Raw genomic sequence first — 18,957 nt, forward strand, 5'->3', positions numbered from 1 at the left:
TACAAACACATACATACACAAATATTAAATATATAAAACTATATATGTATATTAATGTGCATATTATGTGTATGTATGCACACACATATGTGTTTTTATATATGTATATTTATGTAAATTAAAAATAAAATCTCAGGAAAGGATGTATAACTCATACCTAAGAATTCTGAGGAACTTCTATCCTCAGGTAAATTTTGTTTCTTTTTAAGATTGTAGACAGATATAATAGGTTTCAGATTTTCCAGTTAGGAGAATAAGTTAAGGAAATGATTCCTTCCTGCTTTGTGTCTCAATGTTAGACATGCAAAACAGTGGACCATAATAATTTTCTGTTGGGGAAAAAGGCAAAGTAATATACATATGAAGAAAGTTATAAGGCCTGGACCTTTGACATAAAAAGGATCAAGATAAAACTAACCAGGTGCTATCGTGAGAAATCATATTTTCATGGGAATTTAATAATGTTATATGTGTGCATATTACATATGGAGGGAAGGGGTTGAATGAAAGGAAAGGTTGTGATAACATTTAAAGTGATCAAGGGGGCAGCTAGGTGGCACAGTAGATAGAGCAATGGCCCTGGATTCAGGAGGACCTGAGTTCAAATCCAGCTTCAGACACTTGACACTTACTAGCTATGTGACTCTGGGCAAGTCACTTAACCCCAATTGCCTCACCCAAAAAAATAATTTTTTTTTAAATTAAGTGATCAAGAGAGTTGAGACTTCTGAAACACTAGGCCTGAAGTTGGGCATTAAATCTAGTCTTAGATACTTACTAGTTGTGTGACTGTGAGCAGGTCACATAACCTCTGCCTGCCACAGTTTCCTCATCTGCAAAATGTGTGTAATAATAAATAACAATTATCTCCCAGGGTTGTTGTGAGAATCAAATGAAATAATACCTTTAAACTGTATAGTACAGTTCATGACACACAGGCGACACTTAGTAAGTGCTTCTTTCCTTCCTTTCCTCTTCTCTGTCAAAAGATACTTCAGGCATGTTATGTGTAGAAAGACAAGTACTCTGTTCACCATCTGATGGCTTCTTACTCTCATTCTATAGCATTATATTGTAGGATATCACTATCTCCTATGTATTTCTCCCTGTGGGCAATATAGCATAAGATTATTTATCATTACCAAAATACCTCCCACCTCATCATAACATTTATGTTGAATAAGGGTTTGTTCTATCTCCAGCTTATCCAGAAACTAGTCAGCAATTGTTCTTTCTGATCAGAGGAGTCTCGAGGCCAGAGAGTGACTCAAGGGCACATAACAGTTATAGAAATCCATTCCTAGTATCAGCATTGGCAAGAGTTGCTATTTTAAAGGCATTTTATTACACAGAAAATAAATTTCCAGCTCTTAGGCTTTATAGAATGAGCCTACATTCTTTTAAAATGAATTCATATTATATGGCTATTTTTTCTGCAATAAAATCTTTACAGTTTAAAGAGACTCCCTCCAAACTCAGACCTATGCTAAGTCCTACATATAAATGAATTCCCATTTGATCACAGATAGTATTTGTAGAATTTCAAAACAGGGAGTAGCTATTAACATTATCATAATCTCATACAACCTTCTTGTTTTATAGATGAAAGAATGACATTTCAAAAGATAAAGTGACTTAAGTCTAGGTCTTTTGATTCCAAGTTACCTACACTTTTCACTACTGTTCTCTTTATTTCCTAAATCATAGCTTTGTAAATTTGAGTGGGTGGAGTTTTAGGAGCTTTCTAATGTGACCCCCATTTCTTTCTATAGATGTAAGAACTGAGTCCTAGAGAAGGAAGGAAGGAAGGAAGGAAGGAAGGAAGGAAGGAAGGAAGGAAGGAAGGAAGGAAGGAAGGAAGGAAGGAAGGAAGGAAGGAAGGAAGGAAGGAAGGAAGGAAGGAAGGAAGGAGCACATATTAAACACTTAACGTATGCCAAGACTTTTGTTAAATGCTAGGGATATATAAATACAAAAGCCATACTCTCCTCAAATTAAGGAGAGGACACAGATAGGGTAGAAATTAAATGAGAACTCAGATCCTATGATTCCAAATTGAAAAGTGACCAGGATGATGAAATTTGAAAACCTTTATGGCAAGAAAATTTTATATTTAGAAAATCTGGTTTAGTGATCTCTCCCACATCGCCTTATAACAATTTGCTCTGGTACTAGTTCCAATACAAACTAATTCTATGACTCTGGAAGTCATTTGACTGATCTGGGACTCTGTTTAACTATCATTTGAGAGGGTTAAAATAAATTGGCTCTGTTTCCTTCCGTCATTAATATTTTGTAATCTATGATCTATGAATGCTGTCTAGGACTATGGAGCATCATTTTTTATCTGGCTGTGTTTTTGTATTGGGTATGTAAACACTGGATAATGAATAAAATAGAAGACAAGAAGAGAGACAGTATATCACCTTCATACTTCATTTTCTTCCTTGGTATTTCTAGGTATTTCATAAAGTTGAATATATTTGTAGTGGTTGATATTATATATATTTATGGATAACAGCTTAAGATATCATTATTTGGATCCAAAGTCCTTATAACTATATAGCATGTCTTGAAGTGATATTTTCATTATTTAATTAAGGTTCTTTAGTGTGCACATTATTTTAGTGGTACTTTTATAATAATTGGGAAGGCAACACAGCTGAATTGAAGGGATTGGAGGAGAGTAATAATTTGCTTGAATGTGGCATTTATATTTCCAAATTGTCTGGGACATTGATTTTTTTATTGCTCAAAACTTTTTATGGGACATAGAGTTAAAAAGAATTTTAGAGATCATCTGGTCAAACTGTCTTATTTTACATCAGAAGAAGTAAATGCTAGAGAGTTAGATGTTTTATTCAATGCCTTCCAAAGAGTAAATGCTTAATAAAAGATAAATTTTCCAATGATCACTCAGGGAGTAAATGCAGGACCAGCTCATTGTGAATGTACCATGGGTGCATCAGTAACATCATCATATAGAAAATACACACACACACACACACACACACACACACACACACACACACACACACAGAGAAAAAACATTTCATGACATGTCTGAAAGGAATCTTACAGCAGTATCAAATAAGCATCTCTCCATTTTCTCCATGTGAATTAAGCCTAGAGAATGAGGATGGAGTCATATTGTTAAGGTTTTAAATATCAAACAAAAGATATTGTATTTTATCCCAGAGCAAGGGAGAAACACTGGCAATTATCAAGCAGGAAACCAACTTGGTCAAGTGTATATCTTAGTGATATCTCTTTGGAGGTTGTTCTGAAGAGTCTTCTGTTTTACTGAATTCCCAGTCATGTTTTCTTATCCCACAACAAGGTTCCACTGCATTCATATACAGCAGTTTATTCATCCCTTCCTCATTTAATTGGTACCAATTTTTTTCCAACCCTTTGCTATCACAAAACTTACAGCTAAAATTAATTTGATAGCTATTGGGAAATTCTGTCTTTGATCTCCTGGGATATATGCCCAGAAATGATTCAAGGAATATGAATAGTAAATTTTCTCAAATAACTCCAAAATTGTATCAATCTGGTTTTGAATACTAATATTGATAGAGGATTCATAAATATGTAAGTTAATTTACTAGATGTATATACATACATATATAAAATTCTTTATGTATTCATATATATATATAAATGTGTTGATATACTATATGGAGATATGGATACATACACACATATATGCATGTGTACATGCATACACACACCTGGTTCAGGCATATATGCATATATGTATGTGTATATATGTTTATATATATGCATATATATATTATATATATGTATATACACATATTTTATATATACCTGTATATATACATATTTTATATATACCTGTATATATATGTGTGTGTATATATTTGTTTATATATGTATATATACATACACACATATACACAATGTGTTATATATGTATGTATATATACATACATACATATATAAATTTGCATTTTTATATATACATATTAAAAACACAAATTTCTAATCACAGGTTGGTTTTGCTGTACCATCTACCAGCCTCTATTTGCTATTACTCCTACTCACCTTTTGCTCCACCCTCCCATTCATGATTTGGTGGTATATATAGAGAATAATAATTGTAACATTAGCTTTAAGGGAACGATATTAAAAGGGAAATATACAGAAGAATCATTGGATAATACATCCTATGCCAAATTTAAATATCTTTGGATTTTTGTTGTTTCATATATTTATGAGATGGCCATCCACTGTGTTTAACCAAGAATTGTCTATGGTGCATGCCTGTTTTAAACTTATTTTTTGAGTGACCTCAAATATAACTAATGTGTACACTTGTATTGGACTAAGGTCAAGGAAAAAGAGAACAACAGTGGTGAACAGTAGCAAGATAAATTAACAGAATCAATTGTAACCCTAACAGTATTGGCATGTTTTTATTTCAGTATGCCTCCCTGAATCTTTATAAGGGTTTGGTGATTATTATATTCCAACTTTAATTAGTTTTAAACTTAATTAACTTTACTTTTGTCAATTTATAGATCAAAACTATTCAGTCCTTTGTCCATAGGGTATTTTCATGGTTGAATGAAATCTCATGTATCTCATACATCTTATCCTTTCTCTACAACCTGACTCCAATATACCTTTTCATCTTATCTTCTATCACTCTCTTCATTAGCAAAAAGTTAGGGATATTAGAGTTGAAGGATACAACTTTGTTTGTGAGCTAGAGTTGAAAATCAGCATTTTCTTCTTGCTCCTGGACTAGAGCTAAGTAGATGTTTAATAAGGCAGGGTGACTGGATTTGGCCAATGACACTGCAATTTAAAGGATGCTACATTCTTCTAGCATTAAATAAACAACTGAGCCTAACAACTAGTTATCAAGAATAATTGGCTAAATCAGAAAACAATAATACTCATATGCCTTCCACAACCTCCAGGGAGAATATGCTGCAAATGAGGTCCATTCTAGCAGTGGCCTCATTGTGTCTCAGCCTCCCACTTAACTGGATATATCTTTTCTTTTATAATTTTTTTAAAAAATTATTATTCTCTTGTGAAACAATGAGGGTTAAGTGACTTGCCTAGTGTCAAGTGTCTGAGGCCAGATTTGAACTCAAGTCCTCTTGAATCCAGGGCTGGTGCTTTGTTCACTCTGCCACCTAGCTGCCCCCTGAATATTTTTTAAAAGGTTCATTTGAGTAAATATTTCATACTTCCTGGCCCAGTTATATTCTGTGAAGCTTGCAACTGCTGCAGATGCTTTATCTCAAGACAGGAGTGTTATTAATAAACAATTAGTGCTGAAAGAAGGCAGTGATAATATTCACCATATGTAGATGATCTATAGACCTGTAAATTAGTTGAAGTGACATAGTATGCCATATATTCTATAGAATATTTTCAGGAAAAAGGGGTAGGAAAAAGTAGAATTAGTGTGTCTACTTTGCCATGATGGTCTAGGATTCTGGATGTTTTCCCCTTTGAGTATTAACTGGCTATACATTTGGCTATTTACCTAGTGGAGAATTTGTGAGAAACTTGTATGTGTTTAGTCCTTGGGGGTCTCTGGGTCTGAGGGTTAGTTTTTTGTTGCTCCAGAATTAGGACACAGAACATGCCAAAAAGCAAGTTGTGTAAGAATGATATGTGCCAATGATTCAGCCTAACATTTGAATTTGTGAAATTTAATTGCTCATTTCATTTTTTTTGTCCACAGACAGAAGGCTTTGGTAGTGAATACAGGTACTTCTATATAAATGTTCTACCTGAGCCTAATAAATTTCCTGACTGTTCTCTCAGTGCAGCATGAGATTTCTTTTCTTTATCCATTTGCCATGTGATTAGACTAGCCTGGCATGATATTTCCCCTTTTCTCTGATGGTATCATTCCTGTGAGATTCAGAATTAATCTCATCCTCTTCTAAAGAATGGCATCCTGGTCCCACAAGTCTCTTCTCAACTGCTATCAGCTTATCATCTCCACCCTTTATTGATAAAATGTGCTACTAGATGACAGATCTTCTACACCTCTTGTTTTGAAAAACTATATTTAAATCTTATATGATTGCTTTGTTTTTCATGTGTTGATATCTCACTGTTTCCCCAACCAGATGGACTAGACAAACTCAATGAGTAGTGGAATGGGCTAAATGTATAGTGTAGTGAAAAGAGCATAATATTCAAAATCAGAAAATCTGGGTTCAGATATTAGGACTTGTGTGGTCTTGGACAAGTTACTTATTCCCTGAAGATTCCAGTTTTCTCATCTGTAAAAGGATGTTGGGTAGAGAACGTCCAAGTGTCCTTCTAGCTTTAAAATGGGCAAAGAGGGAAGATGATATTTCAAGGTGTTGGGATGGAATGGGAAAATACACAAAAGTGGAAAAGCACAAGGTATATTAACAGGAAAGTAAGGAAATTACTTGAGAACCATTTTATATATTAATGATCTTATGAACTAAACTGCAAAACTAAATGATTGTCAACTTTCTTTGTATCCCTCCCATCAGATAGTAAAGTACTTTGTGTGTAGTAAGCACTCAATGCATTCTTGTTAATTGTACTCATTTATTCAATTCAGTATAAATTTAAGGGAGAGGTTATGACTAGGCCTTTGAGAAAAGCACCTTCAGAAAAGCTCTTAAGCAAAAAGATCTTACTTTCATTCACCAAAATTTACTTTTTTTTTTTTTTGAAGAGCAATGAGGGTTAAGGGACTTGCCCAAAGTCACAAGTGTCAAGTCTCTGAATCCGAATTTGAACTCAGGTACTCCTAAATACAGGGCTGGTGCTTTATCCACTGTGCCACCTAGCTGCCTTTGTTCACCAAAATTTACAAAGCAATAACCATTAATGAGTAAAAATGATGTTACTTATTAAATAAAAACTCATTCAGCCAACTGACAAAGGTAAAGGTTGGCAATGGCGGGGCACAGCAAATCCCTTCTGGTTTCTATTTCCTTCAAGTTATCAGCTTAGCTTGAAGAGCATTTTCTTTGATTTGTCCTTATCTTCACATAAGTAACTCTTTAGATCAATGTCACAATAATCTAGTTTCTCTAAAATCCATTCAAAAGGTTTAATACATTGACCTTTCTGTGGAAGAACTTGAGTGCATATGATATAAATCAGTAACGTAGCCTTCAAATGGTCAGCTTAGGAATTTTGTAATATTGTTTAAGCAAGTAAATATGAAGGATTGATGAAGATATTTCTGTAGGGATTAATAAAGAGGGGATATCAGAAGTCACATAACTACCTTGCTATGTATGAAAAAAAAATTCCAGATAACCTTTCTCAGTACAATGGATTTATTTTTCTTTTTGGAAATATTACTTGGAAGTTTATTTTTTGTAATCCTAATAATATTTTAAATGTTTGAGATTTTTTAATCCACTTCAGTGCTCTTCCCCACAAAAAACAAACAAAAAACCTTTTAGTAGAGTAATTGTGCTTTATTAATCTTTGTATTTCTTCCACAGTGATTAGCATCTTACCTCTCACATATTAGTCAGTTACTGAATACATGTATCAAGTACTTACTATTTGTGAGGAATCATGCTAAGTGTTGAGGGTAAAAAGACAAAAAAAATTGTTCTTTTGGTTTATAAGTAGTCATATACAAAATAAATATATACAGGGAAAGAAGGGAAATATGTGATCAAGGGATGACAAAAGGAATTTATGTTCATTGACTGACAAATGAGGAAAGTAAGGCAGACAAAAGTTAAATGATTTTCTCAAGGCCTAGCTGCTGATAAACAGCCAAAGACCAACCAGGTCTTTCTGATTTTATGTACATCTTTCTATCTACTGTGTCACTTGATTGCCTTCAATAACATGTAATATCATGTTTATCAAACTGGTAGAAAATATAACACTAGGAAAAGTGGCTGGCATGCTGGATGACAGAACTAGGGTCTAAAAAGATGTTGACAGACTTTGATAATGGACTGAATTGGATACAATGAAAATTTGTAGAGATAAATATGGAGTCTCAAATGTCAATTCCAAAAATCATACAAATTAAGGATGGGAAAGTTATGGCTAGACAAGAGTACACATAAAACATTTTGGGGAAACTTAGCGGGTGGTAAGTTCAGTATAAACCAACACTGTGAAATATCAATAAAACAAACAACAACAAAATGAAAAACAAACAAAAAAATCAGGGTAGCTAGGTAGGGCAGTGCATAAAGCACCAGCCTGGATTCAGGAGGACCTGAGTTCAAATCCAGCCTCAGACACTTGATACTTTCTAGCCATGTGACCCTGGGCAAGTCACTTAACCCTCATTGCCCTGCCAAAAAAAAAAACAACAACAAACAACAACAACAAAAAAAGAAAAACAAACCTTACTTCAACTTTTATTTTCCATTATGGTTGAGGTTACCATGTTTTTATCCTGTAGTAGAACCTCCCTGCCTTGGTATTAATGTACCAAAGCAGATAAGTTAATAGATATTTAAGTGCCTACTCTGTACCAAACAATGTGCTAAAGGCTGAGAGTGTAAAGAAAGGCTGAAGATAGCCCCTTGAAAAACCCACAGTCTAATGGAAGACACAACCTGCATGTAACTATGTACAAACAATCTATATGCAAGATAAATTGAAGATAATCAACAGAAGGAAGTCACTAGCATTAAGGGGGATCTAGAAAAGCTTCTCATAAGACTGGATTTTGGCTGAGACTGAAAGGAAGTCAGTAAAAGCAGGAAACTGCCAGAGACATTGAAAGATCAGATGATTTGCCCCATGTCATATAGCTGGGAAATGTCAGAGGTTGGACTTGAAACCAAAGCTTTCTGATTTTCTATCCACTACCGCCACCTCCTTAGTCCAAATGGATTTCATTAATAGAACCTTGTTCAGAATTAGGTGATATAGCTCCAGTAGAGTCAATGCTTACCAAATAACTTTTGAAAGATTGGATTTACTTCTGGGTAACATATTTTAGGAAAATAATTTATAAGTGGGCTCTAGCAAGAGTAGGGCAACTGGAATCAGTGCAATCAATAAATTAATCTAATTAACTGAATTTTAAGGTAGGACAGAAGAAGACTTGGGGTGGGGTTGGGGATAGGGTTACTTCTTTCAAATTTTTACTTCAGGCAGATTCTAGTTTGATATAAGGAGAAGCTTCCTAATGGGACCGTTCAAAAGTTGAACCAGATGTTTCCCAACCTAGTTTAGAATATTTAGTTATTGGATGTCTTTCTTTAAGCTGCACCTCAGGGACCATCTTCTTTGGGAAGACTTTCCTGAGCTCCCAAAGTGTTAGTGCCTTTTACTTTGTATTTAATTACTCTGTGTGTATGTGTGTTTGTGTGTGTGTGTGTGTGTGTGTGTGTGTGTGTGTGTGTGTGTGTGTGTGTGTTGTTAAGGGCTAAAATTCTAGCTAAACTGTCTAAAATATCTAATGAGTGGTCGCCAATCAATTACAAGCTTTAGCAAGAGTTAGACTTTTAAGCATTTATTAAGGAGAATAAGAATTTGGTAAAGAGAGAAAAAAAGGCCTAGATTCCTATCTATTAAAGTGAGAGCACATTTCTAGCTCCCTTCTCCGCCAGAGTCCAGAGGAAAGAGAGTGAGCCCGAGCGCCCGTCTCTTCCTTCCTCCTCCCACTAGTCCGCGTCACTTCCTGACTCCTGGTCTTGCCCTCAAAGACCTTCCCTTCATGGGCAGAACTCTTCTACAGTAAGTCTCCAGCAGGTGGCGTCATTCCAATCGTTACAGTCCCCCCTGTTGTTCCTCAAGAAACAAAATGTTTCCTTGACGGAACAGTAAAAAGAATATAATAACTATTGCTAACTAATAATATGTGAACAACAATATAGAAAAGGAAGAGAGGAAAGTTTTGTCCAGAGGGGCGATTTTTTTTTTTCCTCATGAACCGACGCTTTGACATTAGTCTTGCAAAGGGAGGGCCTCTGCAGAGAATACATGTTACAGATGGTGTATATTATAACAGAAAGAGAAAAAAAACAACAAAAACAACAAATCAAAACTGTTCATTTAAAGTCTCTGAAAGTCTTTTCTCAGATGTCCTCTAGGTGTAGTCGTGGAATGGAAGTCTTTTCAGGGGTTGATGTGTGGATGCTGGTAATCAGCCAGGAAAATTTCCTACAAAATTGAGCTTAACACAACTTTAAAATAGCTTTGTCAATAATCAAATCAAACAATGAAAGTTCTCAAAAACATGTCTAAGGGAATTCAGAATCTTAGTTGTTACACATGAAACATATAATAAAACAAAAATTGAAACATTCTTTAAAATTATAGTATTACTATAGTCCCCCCTTATGGAGGGTAATTGAGAAGACAATTGCTGTGATATTAATTTTTTAAAATAATTTTTATCTTTGTTTCATCACTTTTTGCATCATCTGCCTAATTATCCTCATGCCATTATGAGAAATTAGAAAATCTAATATAATTGGTAACAGGTGTCAAGGCCAAATTCAACACTGTATTTATCATGACACCTGAGATAATTATGGGGGTTACCATAAAAGAACAGAGAAATGATGGGATATGAGCATTCCCACACTTGAGCAATATGTACTGCCCATACAGTATGCCAGGCTTAAAATAGGTGGATGGAATATATGTCCATGCCACCGAACATATTGGAAGAAACTGAGTCAGACTTAATCAGATGCATGGGATTGAGATGTCCATGGCATCAGGCATATAGGAGGGAGCATAGAAGCCAGGTGTAGAAGTGAGATGGGTGGGATGAATACTTCCAGCCATCTGTACAATATTGTGGGGAAAAAGAGAATAAAATATTAAACCAAGAGAATCCAACCTCAACGATTTGTCAAAAGCCGTTCTCTCGGCCATACCTTGACTTCATGCATGTCTCCCCTCATGTGACAGTTCAGTGTCTGCTCTTGCATGTATTCCTCTTGTGATTGGATGGCACCTTGGCCAACTGGCATCTGATAACTCAGAATAAAGGCAATTAATGTCTTAAATGATAAGTTCCCATAATCCAAGTCTCATATGGATTTAAAATTGAGGATAATAAATGATTGCAAAAAATGTGAATACATCTTGACTCAAAATATAATATATAATTATGCAACAATTTCAAATAATACCCTTTTTTTTTACTTAGTATACAATTACTTTTGTGAAAAATCAGAACATACTTAAATACAAGTTAAAGCACAACAGAATCTCAAAGAACTTTTTTTTTTTTGAAAAAAGAAAACTTTTACAAATGTTCCCCTCTTTTTTTTTTTTTTTGGGAATATGCTTATCAAAAATAATACTTCTAGAATCAATTTACACTTGCCATGGCAACCAATTTGCCAGGGAAATGCTTTAAAGAGTTTGATCAAATAATCAGTTGAGGAAAAAAAAATAACAAAAACAAACAACTCAGAATATGGGAGCACAATACTCCTAGAATTAACATTGTATTATGAAATCAAAACCATGTTTCAAAATTAGATAGATGAATGAATAGAAGAAAATACACGTGGAATAATAAAAGACAATGAAATTCAAACTAGGGAAATCTAAATGAATATGAACTTAATATTAATAAGAGTATTACAAAATATAAACTTGATCGCATGACTATAAAAAGCTTTTACAAATATTCTCCTTGTTTTAGAAACTAAGTATGACACAATCTCAAAAGCATGAAAATCTCTATGAAAATAAACCCATACCATTAATTTCAAAATGTAGATGTAATAGCATAGAAATCCTATGTAACCTCTGAACTGATACAATTACTCTGAGTGAATTCAGAACACTTTTGATTCCGATATCTAAAATCCCCAATACTCATATCAATACCTTGCTGCTTACTTCTACATTTCTGTACAATATATATCCTTCCATGCCAAAAGAAGCATTGTCTTGAACTCTGTTGATGATTGTCATTCTTATTCAGCTTAAGTTTTTCTTCTTTAACCCCTCTATATTGTCTGTCAGTCTTTTCACCATACAAATGCTTTATAAGATTACTAATTAAAGATAAAAGCAGGTTAGCAAAATTATGAACAAAACGAGTATATCTGGAATTTAAAGAGTTTTCTAAGATTGTCTCAAAAGCACAGCCAGGATGGGGAAGGGCTGAGCCTGAAGCTGCAAATGCAGGTAGAAAAAGTTGAGCATGCGCATCAGATCTCTGGACTTCCCAGGCAGGGGAAGCAATGGGCTTGGCCATGTGAGGAGTAGAGGGTGGGGTCTGGAGAGGAGGGGAGGGACCAGAGCAATTTGAATCAGACTTGATTTTGAACTCAGGCCTGGATTCCTCTTCCCCCACTTTGCCTCCAGGTGCTAGGGGATTAAAAGCTTCTAGAGGGTGGGTCATTGCCTCCAGGCATGCAAAATTAAAGCAACAATTACTGTTAGAACTGGGAAAAGCTGCGGGAATCTCTTCAGGTTTCTCTGAAAAAGCATGGTTGGGAGAGGGAGAGATATTTCCTTGTGTGAGTAAGTTGCTGGCTCTTTTAACAAAAAGAAAAAGAAAAATAGAAAATCCACAAAAACAAAGCATTAACATGATCTTATCTCCCATTTGTCTGGTTAAACAGACTAAAATCAAAAATAGGCTAATTAGGGAGTTTAAAAGGTCCATTCGAAAAAATTTAAAGGGAAAACACAGCCAGTACGCCAGTACTTAGCAGTTAAAGGGAGAGGGAGGGGAAATTTCTTACCCAACCAGAAGATCAGAAGAAGACTGAGGGTTAGCTTTCCTCTTCGTGGTCAGCCATCTGTTAAGGGCTAAAATTCTAGCTAAACTGTCTAAAATATCTAATGAGTGGTCGCCAATCAATTACAAGCTTTAGCAAGAGTTAGACTTTTAAGCATTTATTAAGGAGAATAAGAATTTGGTAAAGAGAGAAAAAAAGGCCTAGATTCCTATCTATTAAAGTGAGAGCACATTTCTAGCTCCCTTCTCCGCCAGAGTCCAGAGGAAAGAGAGTGAGCCCGAGCGCCCGTCTCTTCCTTCCTCCTCCCACTAGTCCGCGTCACTTCCTGACTCCTGGTCTTGCCCTCAAAGACCTTCCCTTCATGGGCAGAACTCTTCTACAGTAAGTATCCAGCAGGTGGCGTCATTCCAATCGTTACAGTGTGTATGTGTGTGTTTTGCTCCCTGGGATTTCCCTATTCTGATAAGCTCAAAAAACCTTTTGGAGATGTTTTGTTGTTGAAAGATCCGTGTCTTTGTTTGTATAAAAGTATGTATGCATACATGCATGCACACCTACATGTATATAAGTTTGCCCGTGTATATGCAGACATGCATGCAGATGTGTATTATTAACTTTATATTTATGCTGTATGCATTTTTATATATACTTGTCTCTCCCAATAGTATATAACCTCATTGCGAGTAGGGATTGTTTCATTCTTTGCATTTATATCCCTAGCATTTAGCTTAGGGCCTGGCATAGTAGGTGCTTAATACATATTCATTAATTGGTTTGCCTTTCACTGATAGCCTTCAAGTAGAGCTTCAATGACCCCTCTTGGAAGAGGTTGTACAGGGAATTCCTGTTCAGGTACATATAAGACCAGATGTCCTCACTTGTGCCTTCCAACTCCAGGGAGACTCTATGATTGCTTTAATAACCATACAGAACTCCATATGAATCTTTGTTTTTCTTTCTTTGCTGTTGATGGATTTAGTAGGTGTTAATTCTTAAAAGCCTTACCTTTCTGCTCTTTTGTGAGCAGCCAAAAATGCCTTCTAGCTTATTTTGTGCTAATACAGGCACATGTGTTAAACATATGAGCATTCCCAGGAAGGGACACATCTGAGAAGGGGCATGGGCTCCTGATTACACCTCAATGGCACCATTATGTTTCTAATTGTAGAGATAAACAGATCATTTCCATATTCAAGCCTAAGGGTTGTTTTGGTTTTATGCTATCCTATCAATTAGAATAATTGGAGTACTCCCCAATGTTTATTCTCTCTGGGAGCTAATACTCCAAAGTGTTTGCTATTCAATGAAATTGTCAAGTCAAAATGTGTTGGTTTCCAGGAAGGGAATGGAAAATTGTAGGTTCCAGATATGTTCTATTTTAATCTTTTCTATTTCTGAAGTTTCAGAATGAGAAGATAAGAGCAAAGCTATCATGAAGAAAGCACTTTAGAATTAAATTGCTTCTGTGTTTATTTCTACTCCATTTGCTACTATTGACTGTTGTTCTGCAAAAAAGAATTATAATAAATTGTAAGCAACATTCTCTAAGCTACGATGAATTTTATTATTTTTTTTCAATAGTGTCTTTAAGATACACAGTCGTGCTTTTAAAAAATACTCTTTGCTTTGGGTTGTTCTGATATTTAAAATCAATTAAATATACCTAAATAGAGAAGTAGCAGGGTGGTGGATGGAAATCTGCCCTGGGATACCACAGTGCCTCTCACATTTTCCTTTTGGAAAAGATTATTGCACTGACCCATTTTTCTCTTTCTTCTTTTCTTCCAGTCTCTTCCACAAGTTGAAAATATCCTTGTGCTCAATCATGAAGTCAGAGCTGAGAATTCAGGGGACCCCTTAAGAACCCTTAAAACATCTAGATTTTTTAAAAAGGGAAATAAAAAATAACAGCAATAACAACAAAAGCTAGCATTTATATAGTATTTTTAAGATTTACCTGAAACTTTATAAATATTTTATTTTCACAGTAATCCTAGAAAATAGTGTTCTTATCCATTTTTCAAATGAACTTCAGACAGGCTTAGTTTAAGGGACTTGCCCAGAATCACACAGCTAATAAAGTATCTTAGACAGGATTTGAAGTTAGGTTCTCCTGACCAGTACTATGTCCACCATGCCACCTAGCTGCCAATAAAAATGTAATATTGATCTGACAATTAACTACAGTTGTCAGATAAGTAGCAGATAAAGGAATAACTCAGTCTATCTTCTTTGACCAAGAACCTCTGAATTAAGTCCAAGATGATCCCTTTTGGTGCAGTGGAAAGGATTTAGAGAAACAGGATCTGATTTCATACATAGTTCAGCTCTACCGTTTTATTAGATATAGGATCTTGGTGAACTCCTTTAAACTCTGTGTGATTATGGGAGGTGGACTAAATGATCTCTGTGATCTCTTTCAGATATAAATCTAGTGATCTTATGGTAACTTCCTCAGTTGGATTCCAGTTCTAGAGAGACAGAGGCATCTTTTATTTGTGTCACCATCTTTTCTGTCCTGCATTCTATCAATAATTTTTTTTATGTCACATAGCCTTATGACTTGGTCGTATTGTTGTTGTTGTTGTTGAGTTGCTTTTCATTGTATCTCCTATCTCTTGACAAGTTGTTTCAAATGCCTGACTTTTTTGTAAACCCATTTGGGGTTTTCTTGGCAAAGATACTAGAATAGCTTGTCATTTCCTTAACCAGTTCATTTTACAGAAGAGGAAACTGAGGGAAGTGATTTAAGTGACTTGCCCAGGGTCACATAGCTAATAAGTGTCTGAGATCAGATCCGAATTCAAGAATTTGAGTTTTCCTGACTCCAGGACCAGCATTCTATCCATTCAGCTGCCTAACTGCCTGAACCCTAGTCATAGCATTCAGTAAAAGCATACTAACTTTTAGTAGAACTTTTACATGCAAAAAAAAAAAAATACAGTCATAAATTTTGCTTCACTGACACACCAGATCTCCATCTTATTCTAGTCTGAGCCCATAAGACTATATATGGGAATCACAGTTCAGGAATTCTTCCCTGCCCAGTCACCTTATGTGGCAGGAGCTAGCCCTGTCACAGACTTATGGAGAACCTTTTCCAAACTGGCCAACAAGGACTCAGTTCTTATCCAGACCTCGGGCCCTTTCAAATACACTAATCATGAGTGGGTCAAATAAAAATAAATAAAAAGAATTTTGGTTTTAGGATCAATGCTTATGTACTTTTTTTTTTTTTTAATTTAGCTACTTCCATTTATAAGTATCACCTTCCTGTCCCCTTTTTTCTCCAAGTGAAGGACCCTGGTCTAGGCAGCCTGCTTCAGGGACTTATGCTTGAGGTCACCTGGTATAGGCTACTTGCTAATTGGGGACACCTATTTTTGAAACAAGAATTCTTTTTCTTGCTGGCTTAGTGACTTTAGAAGGTCATTTAGATTTTCCTGAATCTTTAAGTTTACTCAGCTATGAAGGGAAGATAATAACACTTAATAGCTTACCTATTGCTCAAGGGTGTTGTGAGAAATAATTAGTTAATAGTTCTAAAGCAATTTGAAGATGTAAAAAAAAGTCATAAGTAGAATTATTGAGGTTCTTTAATATACAGTGCATAATCTATTGGTGACCTAGCATTTCTAAAAGTACCTTTCAGTTTACTGACATCAGCATTATTAAATCCAAGTTTTGGGACTACATAAATATACTTGCATGCATTCAGGAACCACAACTATGTGATAAGGAAGAATGAAAATAAAATCAAAAGGGAAATAAACTATTAGACTAATTAGACTAAACTAAATAAATCTTTTGAATTTATGGTCAAACATCCCACCTGGGACCTGATTTCTTAACTTTGCAGCCTTTTTATACTCCCCTTCTTGCATTCTTTGGTCCACCCAAATTGACTTTTTTCCTCTAGGTCTCCCACATGACATTGTATCTCCCATCTCTTTGTCTTTTCACAATTTATCCCCCATGCCTAATATGTATTTCCTCATCATCTCTACCTCTTAAAACCCCTAGTTTTTGTCTAAGCTCAACTCAACCATCACCTTTAAGTGATGTTTCCTCATCTCCCCAGTTACTCTTGCCTTCATATGGAAATTAACCTTGCATTTCTTTTCTAAATATGTATATTATTTATGCACCTTTATGGTAGGCACCAAGTAGGGTGTCAGCTTGGTGCAGTGTAGAGAGACCTGGCCTCAGGATCTGGATCATCTGGTTTAAAATCCTGTCTCTGACACTTGCAGGAGAACTCTTAATGTCACAGAAGGGATATATGCAAATACAAAATATATGCATTTATAATTTGAATGTATTTATATTTAAAATAAAAGTTATATATGTATAGTGTATATCATAAACTATTATCATATTTGCTCAGTGAGTATAAGGTAGTTTGGGAAGTGAAATACTAGGGGGATTTGGAAGGTTTTCATATATATGTTGCCTAATCTGCATCTTAAAGGAAGAGATGTTTTCTATGATATGAGATTAAGTAGAGAATGAAATTCAGGTATTTGAGACAACCAATGAAAAAGCAAAGTGATGGGAAGTGGTGTATTATTTGTTAAGAAAAGAGAATGAATTTGACTGAATCACAGAGTATTAGAAGGAAGATAAAGTCCAATAAGAATAGGAAGGTAGGTTGAGTTTAGTGTGTTGTTTGAAATATTTGGGGGTGCCTGCCCTGCTTTAAGCTGTTTTGGAACTTAGCTGGGGTTTCTAATATACTGCGACTTATAGAGTCTATTGCACCAGTTTGGGGATTAAGCATTTATTAATCATGTTAAATGTTAGTAAAGAGTTGACTGCATTTAAGGCAAGCCAAAAATCCCCAGCACATGGCTCCCAAAGTTAAGAGGCCCTACATTACCTAGAGCTAGATAGCACAGTGGGCTGCCTGGCTGTATCCTCCGGGGTCCCAGCCAAGAGAGCTTGTAAGGTGCTACCTGTGTGAGGAGATAGGAGAGAGAGAGAGACAGACAGACAGACACAGACACACAGAGACAAACAGAGAGATACAGAGACAGAGACAGAGAGACAGAGAGAGACAGAGATACACAGAGACAGAGACAGAGACAGAGAGAAAGAGAGAGACAGAGAGACAGAGACAGAGAGAAAGATGAAGGAGGGAGGGGGAGGAGGGGGATGTGGCAAATAAAAACTTATGAAATCGTCCTATAATTGTCCCAAGTTTAGGGAATGTAGCTGGGGTTTATTATATATTTGTTACTTAGAAATTAGAGAATGCTGTACCAGTTTAGGGGCATTAGGCATTTATTAAATATATTAAATATTAGTTAAGAGAGCACATGGCTCAGAAAGTTAGGAAAGCCTAGCTAGGAAAGAGGAGAGAGATAGAGTGAGGAACCATAGTGGCCTGCATACACACTCACCAAGTTCCAGGGCCAAGAGAGTGTGTGTCTGTGTAAGCTCCCTGTGGGCCTGAGGAGAGCCCGCCCTTACACAGGACAAGGGTGGTCAACAGTGTGAAATGCACCATGGATTGCACATAATAAATGCTTAGTGATCAGATAATAAAGAGTAGTAATAAAGTCCAACAATAATGTGCAAGGAAGAACTGTAGCATAATAAATATTCCTTAAGTACCTGCTGTATACAAAGCATCATGATAAGTAATGAAGAAAACGTTGCTGAGTCATTTCAGTCATGTCCAATTCTTTTTTTTTTCTTTTTTTCTGGTGAGGCAATTGGGGTTAAGTGACTTGCCCAGGGTCATACAGCTAGTAAGTGTTAAGTGTCTGAGGCCTGATTTGAACTCGGGTCCTCCTGACTCCAGGGCTGGTGCTCTATCCACTGCGCCACCTAGCTGCCCCATGTCCAATTCTTTGTGACCCCATTTGGGGATTTCTGGCAAAGATGCTGGAGTGGTTTGCTATTTCCTTCTCCAGCTCATTTTCCAGAGGAACTGTAGAAAAACAGGGCTAAACAACTTACCCAGAATCACACAGATAGTAAGGTTGGCCTTAACTCAGGTATTCCTGACTCAAGACCTGGCACTCTATCCATTGTACCTCCTACCTTTCCTGGAAGAAAAAATAGAGAGAGATTAGCAAAGACATGGTCTTTGCCGTTTTGAAACTCAAAGACTAATATTTGACACAGGCACAAGTAATTACAATGCAATAAGGACCTATTAAATTTGTATAATTCTGTAGTTCTTTTAATGACCCTAACTTCTTATAAAAGATTCAAGATTTGTGTCTGAATCCCACTCCTGAGACTACAAACTCTATAA

General features: G+C 35.8%; 1 protein-coding gene across 1 annotated transcript in view; it reads left to right on the forward strand.

The window, feature by feature from the left end:
• Window positions 1-18,957, forward strand: part of MALRD1 (MAM and LDL receptor class A domain containing 1) — a 910,872-nt gene that overhangs the window by 772,476 nt on the left and 119,439 nt on the right.

This window comes from Dromiciops gliroides, chromosome 5 (assembly GCF_019393635.1).
Source record: "Dromiciops gliroides isolate mDroGli1 chromosome 5, mDroGli1.pri, whole genome shotgun sequence".
NCBI classification, from domain to species: Eukaryota; Metazoa; Chordata; class Mammalia; order Microbiotheria; family Microbiotheriidae; genus Dromiciops; species Dromiciops gliroides.